Source organism: Octopus sinensis, linkage group LG4 (genome assembly GCF_006345805.1).
Source record: "Octopus sinensis linkage group LG4, ASM634580v1, whole genome shotgun sequence".
Lineage (NCBI taxonomy): Eukaryota > Metazoa > Mollusca > Cephalopoda > Octopoda > Octopodidae > Octopus > Octopus sinensis.
Window position 1 is genome coordinate 122,447,651 of NC_043000.1, and position 14,357 is coordinate 122,462,007.

The following is a 14,357-nucleotide window of genomic DNA, read 5'->3' on the forward strand; positions in this document are numbered from 1 at the left end:
GGAACAAATATGTGTCAGACTTGTCTTAAGGAATGGACGTAGCATGTTTACTGGTTTTATATAAATATTGGGTTGTCCGGAAAGTTCGTGCCAATTTATAGTAGCTTACCTTTCGACTTATTTTAGAACATGTTTGAGTCCATAAAATAGGATTTGACTACACCTCCATTTAAAGCACAGGTTAAGCTATCTTATCGTGGAAGAAGATTTATATTCCTAAAGTTCATTTTCGGCACCTGATGCTTTTTAAACCAGACAAAAATTGCTGCAGTTCGGCTGGGATGTCTTACCCAACCCTCCATATTTACCAGATGGTGTTCCTTCGGTTTTCCACTTATACAAGTCTCTGCAGAATAGTCTTAATGGTAAAAATTTCAATTCCTTGGATGACGTAAAAAGATACCTTGATGAATTCTTTCATGAAACTACCCCAGTTCTGGGAAGAGGGTATTTTCAAGTTAAAGGAAAAATGAAGACGCATTGTGCAACAAAATGGTTCATATTAGTTTGATTAAAAATGTAATGGCAAATATTTATATTGACCTTTTCCTTTCCTTTAAAAATCGGCACGAACTTTCCGGAAAACCCAATAAATACCTAAAATATTTGGTTGTCAATCTTTCTACAGATTCATTCATATTGATTTCAAATTCCAGCTCAACGCAACCACTTTGCGTGTATGATTAAGTCAATTACATCAACTCCAGTGCTCAACTGGAGTTTATTTTATTGACGCAAAAAAAGAACGAAAGTAAATCGACGTCGGTTAAATTCGAACTCAGAACATAACGCCGGACGGAATACCACTATATCATCTTGCCCAGCAAACTAACTATCCTGTCACTCGCCGCTTTTATTACTTCATTAGTATTAAATTGTTTCCTGTTAAGCAAAGATGAATAACTCCCTCTACTGTTACACGCTGGGAAGAAAGTGCAAAATAAATGACAGGTCAGTTTATATTAAAGGCTCTGTTACTCTTTTAACTTCATTTCCAATATCATTTTGAATGTCCGAGAGCAAATTTCCTGTTTCAGTTGACTAATGAATGCTCGTTTTAAAACCATTTTAATCAAACTAATTCATGAAAACCATTACTACCAAGCGCTTAACTCCACATTGTCACTTCGTACCAAGAAATAGCCAGGCAGTTTCCATTGAACAGAAAATTACAAAATTTCTATAATTATACCAACACGTTCGTTTAATATTTGTATTAGATGACTTAAGTTTTGCCTTAGGTGAAGTGAAAAGAGCTGCTCAAAATTCCGCAATTAAAGTAAGATAAGTTGAAATTACTATTAAAAGACTTATAATAATTACTCGCTTTTTAATGTAAGACTAACTTAAAGGAAGAATTCCTTAGTTATTCAAACTAATAACGAACTCATGACTCAAATTTTTTTATTTCCATGTCTTCCTTCAAGAGATAGAGAACTGGATAATTAGTTATATATATACATATGTAAAGAAAATATGTGACAATTATTCTGTAGCCATGATAAAACTCCGAGTTTCGGATGTCGGAGCGGAAACCCACGCTGCCCTCTCTGATGGCTGGATAACTGAAGAGATGGCGGCGTGAGTTCCCGCCCCGACATCCGAAACTCGGAGTTTTATCATGGTTACCGAATAATTGTTTCATATTATATTTACAGATAAATTCCTCAATTTACCTAATATCAAGTTCTCTTCCATTCTTTTGTTGTCTTACCATTTCTATCAATGTACACACACATATATATATATATATATATATATATATATATATATATTATATATATATTAGTGCGGATATATATATATATGTATATATAATTATACATATATATATACACATATATTATATATTATATATAATATATAATATATAATATATATATATGTATATATATATATATATGTAAAATAATAGTTATCGCCATACTAATATGGCATTCTTATAAAAAAAAGAAAAAAGCTGTCCGCTTATTAGCTCCATGAGGCCATCGCCTTAAGTTAGCTATTTGATACACAAACTGTATCCATATAACCTTCGAACAAGGGAGGTCAGTCGCTCCACACTACTTGACCGGCAGCTACAGACGCGTTTCGGAGTATTGCCCCTTTTCAATGCAGCGTAGCCAGCCAGTAGGTGTCGCTTCCGACAATCTCTGTTCGATGGTTTTATTTACCTAGTTTCGGTCAAGTAGTGTGGAGCGACTGACCTCCCTTGTTCGAAGGTTATATGGATACAGTTTGTGTATCAAATAGCTAACTTAAGGCGATGGCCTCATGGAGCTAATAAGCGGACAGCTTTTTTCTTATTTTTATAAGAATGCCATATTAGTATGGCGATAACTATTATTTTCCGGGAACGCTGCCGCTGTTCTCTTTTAGAGAGACTTAGTTATTTTAATATTTCTATTATATATATGTATATATACATATATATATACATATATATATATATATTATATATATAATATATATATATATATATATATATATATAATATATATATATATAATATATATATATATAATATATATATATATATATATATATATATATTATATATATATATATATATATATAATATACTTTAAACTATTACAAAAGCCTCAAGATTTACAGACTGTGACGATTACTTCTAACAACTGGAGATTTCCGTGTGGAAAAACCTGGTTTAAAATCAACTTTCATTATACTTAGAAATTCTCCATGTCTAAATTTGCTGGTACTTTCAGAAAAATGCATTTTGGTAAAATGTTAGCAGCTCTGTTTCGTTGAACTCTAAAATAATATCTTTTTGTTTTTCATCTGTCTACATTATATCTTTTCGTATTTCGAAACAAATCATGCTGACAAAATCCCTCTACTCAGTATAGGACGTCTTTTGCGCATCAAATAATATTTATCAAAGATTTCACTCACATCTTCCTCGATAAATGCATCCACAACACCATCATCATCAATTCTCCTCATTCCTTTTTGTTGTCATTGTTGTAGTTTTTTTTTAAATCCAGACTGCATTTTCGAAATAATAGAGAGGCTGTCTAGATTGTAAACGGATTATATCGGCTTTGGCAAAGTTTACAATGATATCATCGAAAGCTTATGGTCGAGGTTATAGTGGCGTTGTAATAGACTACAATAAAACTCATGATATCAAAATGGAAATATACAGGAGGTTATTACATTATAACCGATTAGCAATTCTGGAGAGATTCTTCAGATTCATGCTCTTCTCTTTTAAGTGCAGATGTAATCTCCATTGTTCCTAGACAAACAGTTTTCTAAGTATCAAGTAACTTTGTTTATATACAGCTAATATTATATACTTATCAGTTTATATACTGTTAATATTATATACTTATCTCGTAAGATGCTTATTGAGCATAAATTTAAATTGCCTTTTCCACAATTAACACATAGCAGATCTTGAATCAGCCAAAACATTTTAGTTGGTATACATATGTGTGTGTCAGGAATTCATGTTATATTTAGTATGCACTTTTCAAACACTTCCAGGCATGTATTTGTAGAGGAACGTCTGTGCTTCTGCAATTCATTCTTATCAGCGCCATCTGCATCCAGGTTTGTGATTATCAAATACTTCTTTGTATTTTCAGTCGAAACTTTTAGAAAATATTTCTGAAGAGTTACAGGAATATACTAAATAGAAAAATCATACGGACATTACTCCTTTTCTACTTTAGGCACAAGGCCCGAAATTTCGGTGAGGGGACCAGTCGATTAGATCAACCCCCAGTATGCAACTGGTACTTAATTTATCGACATCGAAATAATGAAAGGCAAAATTCGACCTCGGCGGAATTTGAACTCAGAACGTAGCGACAGACGAAATACTGCTAAACCAGCTCGCCGCCTTAATACGAGTATTACTCCAATATTCCACTGTTTACATACGTTTCGATTATAGTGAACTACTCTTAGTAGAAAATACTAAACACAATAAGTAGAGTTTACTCAACCCGATGAGTAGTGTTAGACACGTACGCAAACATTGCAGGGTAAAGAGTTCTCTGTAGTGAGAAGTAAGTAAGGATGTAGTAGCTACTGAAAATAGACTAACAAAATATTACATTGATAAAGCGAAAATTTCAAAGTGAGAGAAGGCGAAAGGTGGAGAAGGAAAAAGTTTAGCAAATATGTATCATATTTCATTTTATAACGCTGCCCATCCATAACGTATACGCGTTATGAGTCTGCATCTTTTGTATGTTCTGATATATCGGGCTTCTTTCTATATGCTTAAATAACGGAAATATGATGGTGTTAAAATGTAAATCACCGTACATGGCTGCTCATACTCGAAATTCGGCCATTGTAATCCTATGGAAATTTCAGCGCCAGTTAACGAAACGCTGCAATGGTTTCTATGAGCACATTGGTAAATGATAATTCCTTTCAACAAGCTACTAGCGATCTGCTTTGTATTGAAAAGCCGCCGATCCGAATGATCAATTAGAGTGTCAACAGCAGCAGAGGCGGTTATATATCATTACGAACTGGATCCATAAGCAACGGCTTCAACGGATATTTCTGCAAATTAATATAAGCTACAGGTCCCTGTGTTCTCTCACTATTATTATTATTATTATTATTATTTTTTTTTTTTTTCTTCTTTCAAATTTGCTTCCATTTCTTGCCGAGTGTCTTCCCGACTCCTAGGGCAAAGAAACTCATAGTATACATCGGTAGGCCATTACACCAAACTCAATAGTTCGTTCATTATTATTATTATTATTATTATTATTATTATTATTATTATTATTATTATTGTTATTATTATTGTTGTTGTTGTTGTTGTTCTTGTTCTTGTTGTTGTTGTGAAGGCGCATGGCTCAGTGGTTAGAGCGTCGAGCTTACGATCGTGAGGTCGTGAGTTCGAATCCCGGACCGGGCTGCGTGTTGTCTTCTTGAACAAAGACACTTTATTTCACGTTGCTCCAGTTCACTCAGCTGTAGAAATGAGCTGCGACGTCACAGGTACCAAGCTGTATTGGCCCCTTTGCCTTTCCCTTGGATAACACTGGTGACGTGTAGAGGGGGGTGGTATACATGGGCGACTGCTGGTCTTCCATACACAAACTTGCCCGGACATGTGCCTGGGTGGGTAACTTTCTAGGTGCAATCCCATGGTCAGTGTCATACTCATACTATTATTATTATTATTATTATTATTATTATTATTATTATTATTATTATTATTATTGTTATTATGATTATTATTATTATTATTATTATTATTATTATTATTGGTATTATGATTATTATTATTATTATTATCGTTATTGATGATGATGACCTGCCAGAATGGTAAGAACGTCGGTCAAAATGACTTGCAGCATTTCTTCCGGTTCTTCGAATTCTGAGTTCATTTTTTTTTCTTTATTTCAATTTCGCCTGTCATGCATTTGAAGTTCATAAAATACAGTATAAGCACTGTGATCGATATAATCGATTAACAACGCCTCCCGTATAATTGCTGGTCTTGATGCTAAATTACAAACAATTATTTAAAAAAAGTTCCAGGTTGGCCGAACCGTTGTTTTGTGGGAACAAATGATTTGCTCTATTTCTCCTTCCGTGTTACGGTTTCTTTTCTTGTTCCGCCCATTTCAATTTTACCTTACATCTTTTGGGGTCGATATGATAAAGTATCAGTCAAGAACTGGGGTCGATGTAATCGATTAGCCTCACGCTCGAGAATTGCTGGTTTGTACCAAAACTTTTGAAAGAAAATTTGCTATTATTTCTTTCTACTCTGGGCACGAGACCGACATTTTGGGGGAGGGGGCCAGTCGATTAGATCGACTTCGGTGGCAACTGGTAGTTAATTTATCGACCCCGAAACGATGAAAAGCAAAGTCGACCTCAGCGGAATATGAACACAGAACGTAAATACACGAAATACCTATTTCTTTATAGCCCACATGGGGCTAAACACAGAGAGGGCAAACAAGGACAGACAAACGGATTAAGTCGATATATATTGACCCCAGTGCGTAACTGATACTTATTTAATCGACCCCAAAAGAATGAAAGGCAAAGTCGACCTCGGCAGAATTTGAACTCAGAACGCAAAGTATTTCGGCCGGTGTGCTAACAATTCTGCCAGCTCGCCGCCTTCAATCCTAAAATGCTGCATAGCCTGTGCCAAAATTTGAAACTATTATTATGGCAGCGAACTGGTAGAATCTGCAGTGCGTCGAACAAAATATTTATCCACGTCTTCCAACTCTTTACTTTCTAAGATATGTTGTTGTTATCGATGTGGTGGTGGTGGATGTGGTAGCAGCAGCAGCAGCAGCAGTAGTAGTAGTAGTAGTAATAGTAGTAGTAGTAGTAGTAGTAGTAGTAGTAGTAGTAGTAGTAGTAGTAGTAGTAGTCCAGAAGATCACGACATGTTTAACACCGTTCTAGTTTTTGGGTTACGTCATGTTCTTCAATATTGACTCATTCCTTTAGTAGCAACTTTTTCGAATTGTTTTATAGAAAGATTAATAATTACTTCAATTTTTCGCCGATTTCGGACAAAAATAAGAACGATAATTCGTTATATTTATATAAAATTGCATTTTGTGTTTAGTCGTTGTCACGTATATTTATGAATATACGTGATATATATATATATATATAAATCCTGTATATGTATAAATACTTCACTCGCAGAAAAATTCTCTTTTCAACCTATATCTTAGAAATGCCATTCTTTCCTCGCTGTTTGGCCACAAAACAATGGTATACAGTGGCTTTAATGCGAGAGTAATTTATTTTTTTTAATATAACAACACATCATATACTTTGGTAACTTTCGGCATATGTAAAATAAAATGCAGTGGCTGAAAGGTTTTGACCCATGTCCTATGATTAGAAATATACTGTACTAAAAAAAACACGAACAAAATTAGTAAAAATTCTCACCTTTAAAGCAATAAGTAATCGTGACATTTGTCACAATACGTAATCGAGGCATCCGTCTTCATCATAGTAAAGTAAGGCGTGCGAAAACATGCTGGATGGATCGTTACGCTGAATGGGCAAAGCTGAAGCTAGTTTATATGACAATATTTAGAAAAAACAACAAAGGAAGTGCCTGAAATATCTTCATATTTACGCGAAATTGAAGCAAATTAGTCGCCTGATGATGTATGACCAGACTTTAAAATATTATATGGCTTTTTGTTGAATATTATTATCACAATGCTGGTGGCAGTAGCTGAGAATGGCAAAGGGAATATGAAGTTAGAAACAGCATGTGATTTCAAGTCTCTGTAGCCCCTTAAGCTCACAGGATCTGTGTATATATATTTGCATGTATTTTTTGTATTATTACTGTTTTTTTCATTCAAACATATATCTTCTTATCGTATCTCACACCACAACTAAATCATAATTATGTGTATGTATGTGTGTACATATATATATAACTAATGTAGGATAAATTTTTTTCTAAAAAATATTTTATCAATGGCCAGCATATCAAAAATACCTTTAAAGGTTTAAATCTATAAATATATATATATAGTATATATATATATATATATAATATATATATATATATATATATATATATATATAATATATATATATATATTATATATATATATATATATATATATATATATATATATTATATATATATATATATATGTGTGTGTGTGTGTGGTGTGTGTGTGTGTGTGTGTGTGTGTGTGTGTGTGTGTAAATGTAATATGTGACAATTATTCGGTAGCCATGATAAAACTCCGAGTTTCGGATGCCGAGGTGGAAATCCACGCGGCCATCTCTTCAGTTATCTCGCCATCAGAAAAATGCTACCGTTTTTATCAATATATATATAGAGAGAGAGAGAGAGAGATAGAAAGAGAGAGAGAGAGAGAGATAGAAAGAGAGAGAGAGAGAGAGAGAGAGGGAGAGAGGAGGAGGAGGAGAGACAGACGAACAGGTAGACAGAGACAGAGATGGTGTAATTTATTAATCTAATACACTTTGTGCCGGTGAAATGGAGTTTATCTACCATTAAAGCAAACGACATTTTATGAGAATATTTCCCTATATCTCAGTAATCAGTATATCACATAAAATAAAGTCTATGGAACTAATAAGTATTGACCTTGGATGCAAGTTTCGAGAATCAGAATTAACAGATTCAGGTGAGTGGTTTAGACATTTTTCCAAAGAGAAACACTGACAAGAATCCTGCCTGCTGCGTTCATTAGAATCCTATTTCACATCAAAACTAGTTGTCTGCGTTAGTAGTATTGTAACGCTTCCTGTGTTAAATAGCTTCATCTAAAGTATACGCAAGCTTTTCGGAAATCACTTCATAAATAGGCGTCATGTCGGAAGATCTTATAGTATAATATTCCGCTTGAAGTAATAACTGGCCTACCTCTAAGATAGTTTACACTTGAGACACACTATGGCATATAGTGACAGTGAAGCACAACACACACACACACATACACACTTAAACACGTAGAGACATCTAAACAAGCGCAATTTGACGTCTATAGAAATATGGAGGACCGAGAAGACAAGAAAGTCAGAGTGAAACCGCCATGGTTCTTTTGTTTTTTTCTTTTTCTTTTTGTTGATAATACTTTAGCGCAGCTAACTATTCAACAAATAGACTTGTCGTCAAAGAGGTCGTTCCAGCCGTAACCACTCCATCTCTCACGATCTAGATTCTCCAGTCTTTATAACAATGACGATAAATTGCTCTATAACTTTGCAAAATCGTTGTTGTTTTAGCTCCAGGTCAAGTCAGATCAAACTCATTTATGATCAAATGTATTTTATCGACGTCAATCGATTTTATTTTAAAAGATTGTAGGGCTGAGTATGTCCTGTAAAGTGCTTTACGGTCGGGTGTTATATGAAAAGATCGGGTGATTGTTTGTAGCATGTTGACTAACACACGGTGTTATTTGTTGACTTCCTTTTGTAAGCATATTCATGCTTTTTATTGCCATTAATTATCATTGCCAGTAATGTTGGTCATCGTGAGATGTGAATAGATATGTATATAGAGCCATATATTTAGTCTTGACGTGGGAATAAATTCTGAATGATATACATCTTTATAAGATATATAAACATAGCACAGTATATGTATTTATGCAAATGCCACGCAGTATTTGTAGACTATTAAGTAATACTCGGGTGACAACCACGTACAAATATGCATTTTTTATTATTACTTGTATAAAATTGATTGCAAGCTAGCAAATAGTTTATTATCCATACTTTCAACAGCTGTGGAATAAGAGATAAGGGTCCCTTGCAAAATTAGTTTAAACCTTGTTTCTAGCTGCCAAAACTCAAATATGTTTCCTTCGGTTCCATCCAATTAAACAAAATGTCAATGTGTAATGATACTCTTAAGATTTTATATCTGATGTATATGTTGTGGATGTGTGTAAGTTTTTGTGCGATCGTGTGCCTGTGAGTTCTTCATATATGTATATATATATATATATGTATATATATATATATATATGTATATATATATATATATATATATAATATATATATATATATTTCATATCATATTGTAATATTTGGAAACTAAAAATGTGGGTTCATGACTTTGTTAACACTCTGATCTTCAGGATCTTATATCCATATTTAGCAGTAAACACTATTCATTTCCTTCTAATGGATTAGTGTTACCATATTTCTAGCTAAAAGACTCTTTCAATTCTTGCTATAGTTGTCGCAAGAACATTAATAGCTTTCTGAAATGTTTTAATAAATGCGATGTGGAGGTTTTTAGCAACATTTCTCTCAAACTTAGTGGTAGAGAACGAAATAGTTTAATACATTTACGAACCATCGACCGAGCAGTGTTCAAGTCTTTTCTTTTTGTGTAGAGTCAATATGTTAAAAATAATCATTTAGTCTTTTCAAAAGAAGATAGGATACATAAAGCGTTTTGTCACAGGTACTGGGTCTAAGATACGAGAGAGTTGTAATGAATTTTATTATAAATCTGGAAATTCATTGCTGGCTTATGGCTGTATAACAATCCAGGAAAATCAAATATATTAAGCAAATGCCGAAGGATTCTGCAGAAACACTTTATTTTAAATATCAAATAGCTAGAAGACACGAAAATGTTACCAAAATAAAATTTTCTTAATTTACAATGTTTCTAAACACGGAAGGAAAGAAAAACATAGCAGCACCCCAATACCTGTCTGCTATAACTGGCAAGAAATCCAATAAATCATTGAAAATATCGTGCGATAAGAAAACAGCCGTGATTAGCAATGTACTTATTTTGTATTTGAAGTATCTACACAGTAGGCATGAGCGTAGGAGCACAGTATTGAAAGAATTGGTAAGTAGACTCGAACCAATGACTGCTTGAAACGGTAAAAGTAATTTTTAAAACATTACCAGAAAATTACAAAATATAATGTCTGTATCTCATTTGCCCCCACCATATAAACGTCCAGACTTTACACTGGACAACACATTGGTCAGAAATCTGATCTGCAGATATGTTGATAGAAGAGCAGAGAATAATACCGTATGATACTGATTGTTAAAAGCGTGTATTCATGAATGGAGTGATTATAGGATACTGTACGGAAACTCTAACCGTAGCAACGTTTGGAATAGCTACGAGAAAGTACTTGATAGCATTTCAAACATAGTTGCATTATATGCGATATATATATATATAAATAAAGCAGCTCGATCATTAATGATATTCGTTAACCATTCTATGTGAAAATGAAAATATTATTATTAAACGTGAAGAAGAGAGAATTAAAGGCTGCCTTTTCATTCGAAGCGGAATCAGTGTGTGTCTCGTTTTTTTTATTTCACTTAGCTCTGAGAGTATTAACAAACATGTTCAAATAACCACTGTTGGATGATACTGTTGACAAGCTACGAGTAATCGTCTCTCGACAGATTACTTGAAGGTATTTACAAGTGATAGTATCAAACAAAGAATCTCTAAAAAGTTGCTCACAGATTTAACGGAGACGCTGATGTAATTATGGGATTTTTCGATCGTCGCAAAGCCAGTATTGAGCAGTTAAATTAATTAAAGCTGAGAATATTAACTCAAACATAGACACCGAAATAAAATAATTAGACGTCAACAATCCATACAAATAAATGAAATTACATGAAACTGTTAACTTACAACTCATACAAATAAATAGGAATATCAGTAAAGAGTAATATGGAAGAACCAGAATAATTTTGAAAATTGTCTGTGGGGGAAATAAGACAGTAGGTATAGTAACCGTCCGGATTATAAATAACAGCTGCAATAATAAACTGAAAAACACGTGAATTGAAAAGCTTACACAGAAAAACAAGAATATCTTTGATGCGGTCCTGTGCCACCGTCTAAAAAGTAACTGTGACAGGAGATACTTACCTTGCATATAAGAAAGGCTTTATGTGTTACCGATACAAAATTACTATAAAATATCAACAGGAGAGCTATAAAATGCTTTGAAGCAGACAAATTGAAGGTGATAAATATCAAGAAACGTAGGACAAAAAGTGTTACCTCTATCTCTCTATATATAAGTAAAAAGTAATATACAAACTGGGAATTTTCTACATAAATATAAAATATTTAAGTGATGAGAAAACTATAGAGATGTTTGTAAGAAATAATGGGAATAAAAGTGAAATGGTTAAAAGAACAGTCAATGAAAGCTGTATTCCAAAATATATTGAATGAAAAATTAGGGGATAAATTACTGTATGATAAATTACTATAATGCATCATTGAGAAAGTGAACAATGGCTTAAAACCTCTGGAATAAAAGAAGAAATGCAAGGTCTGCACAAGGCCAGCACCTGGCTAACAACAATTTCGACTCCAGCCCTAAACTGGTACTTAATTTACCGACCTCTAAAGAATGAATGGCAAATTTGAACTTGACGGAATTTGAACTCAGATGCTGCTAAATATTTTGCCCGGCGTCCTAACGATTCTGCCATCTTGCCGCCATCAAAAAGAATAACAGATATTAACATTGAATAAAGATTTATACAATCAGTATAATGCAGCTGATGTTACTCTGCCCTTGCAAATACGATTATACGATTATATAATTAGACTACAATCTTTGGTAGCTGAACAATTCTCTAACACCTCCAGGTGGAAACGAACGAGAAGTCATACAAGCATGCGCCAAACATTTTATATGTTAACGACCAAGCTATAACTATTGGTTATATACTAATGCAAACTAACATTGACATTAAGGAAAATTGTGAAAATAGTACAATTAAGGACTGTATAAAAACTATTTTCATGACGACAGATTGGGATAAATCTTGGTTAATATTTTGTAAGATGGAGGAAATGTCAAAATAACAAAATATTAAAATGTCGAAAAAACGACTTGTGGAGAAAAGAAGTATAAAAAGCAGCAAAAATAACTGAAAAAATATGAAGAAAAAGATAGGAACCGTGCCATTACTCAAAACGTAACACATTATCCAAAAAATACTTCTGCTATTTAGGGACCACTTTCTACGCTGTAGATTTTTCAGGCAGATCATATTTGAAATAGAATACTTTCCGCACACAGTGGATATCCTATGCACAGCATACCTAAGAAAATAGCAGAAATTACAGAACATGTATTGTCTATGATAAACATTCAATAAAATAACTCAACGCTAGTCTTTCAGGTTATCGATACACAAAACGATAACATGAACAACTAATACAACTCGTATTTTACACAGCTCCTACGATACCGAGATTCAGGTTATTACTGTTGAACCTTTGCAATTCAAGCAGCTGGAAGTAAAATATGAATAAGGAGAGAATTCCGGACGAATGGAATTTTATAAAGAAACGATTGCGTACGATGATTAATCCGTGATTTGATGAAGGAAACAAAACTAGCATGATAGCTATGGATTACTCACAGAAGGGGACAACCAATTATTAAACTTCAACATTTTGCCAAACCTTGCAGGAATATGCCCTAAACACTTGAGAATTTTCAACACTTATTCAAAATATTCTTGATTTTTTTTCATTGTAAACTTATTTCTTCTATTTTCTGCCGTTGGCCAGATTCTACCACATATTGATAAATATTATATTGGGTTGTCCGGAAAGTTCGTGCCGATTTTTAAAGGAAAGAAAAAGGTCAATAAATACTTGCCATTACATTTTTAATCAACCAAATATGAACCATTTTGTTGCACAATGCGTCTCCATCTTTCCTTTAACTTGAAAATACCCCCTTCCCAGAATTGAGGTGCTTTTATGGCAAATAATTCACCAAGGTATCTTTTTACGTCATTCAAGGAATTGAAATTTTTACTATTAAGACTATTCTGCAGAGACCCGAATAAGTGGAAATCCGAAGGAGCAATATCTGGTGAATATGGGGTGTGGGGTAACACATCCCATCCGAGCTGCAACAACTATTGTCTGGTTCCCAAAGCATTAAGTGCCGGATATGAACTTTCTTATCTTCCATTTTAAAGGGTTACAAAATTAACACAGGTTATAGGAACATAAACCTTCTTCCACGAAAAGATAGTTTAAACAGTGCTTTAAATGGAGGTGTAGTGAAATCCTATTTTATGGACTCAACCATGTTCTAAAATAAGTCTAAATGTAAGCTACTATAAATCGGCACGAACTTTCCGGACAACCCAATATACTGGGAAAGGCAAGAGACACGGTTAACATGTTGACAGTTCAATTTCAGTGATAGCTGTTTCCATGCTTTTATAAAACATTTCTTCCCTGTTCAAGATTAACGTGTTTACATTCTCGTTTTTATTTGCCGCTCTACCACAGCGTCCATTCTATGTTAATTTTCTACGGCACGAGATTATTTTCTTTGACTACATTAGAAAGAAATTATACGCTTCCTTTCAACCTTCCATGCATAAGTAAAGCACGTCGCACTTCTGTATTCCTAGATATTTAGATCCTATGTATGGTGATCACCATTTGCCTATTATTATTCTTCATTTTCTGCTCACGTAGCTCAGCTAGTTGTACGTGATTTAATTATAATTTACTAGTGTTTTATCTACAGAAGGAAATAGCGACCATATTCTTATTTTCTTTATCATTACTATTAATATTATTATTATTATTATTATTATTATTATTATTATTATTATTATTATTATTATTATTATATTATTATATTATTATTATTAGTATCATTATTATTATTATTATTTGTTGTTGTTATTATTATTATTATTATTTGTTGTTGTTGTTATTATTATTATCATTATTATTATTATTATTATTATTATTATTATTATTATTGTCGTCGTCGTCGTCGCCATCATTAACATTATCATTCCCATCATCATCA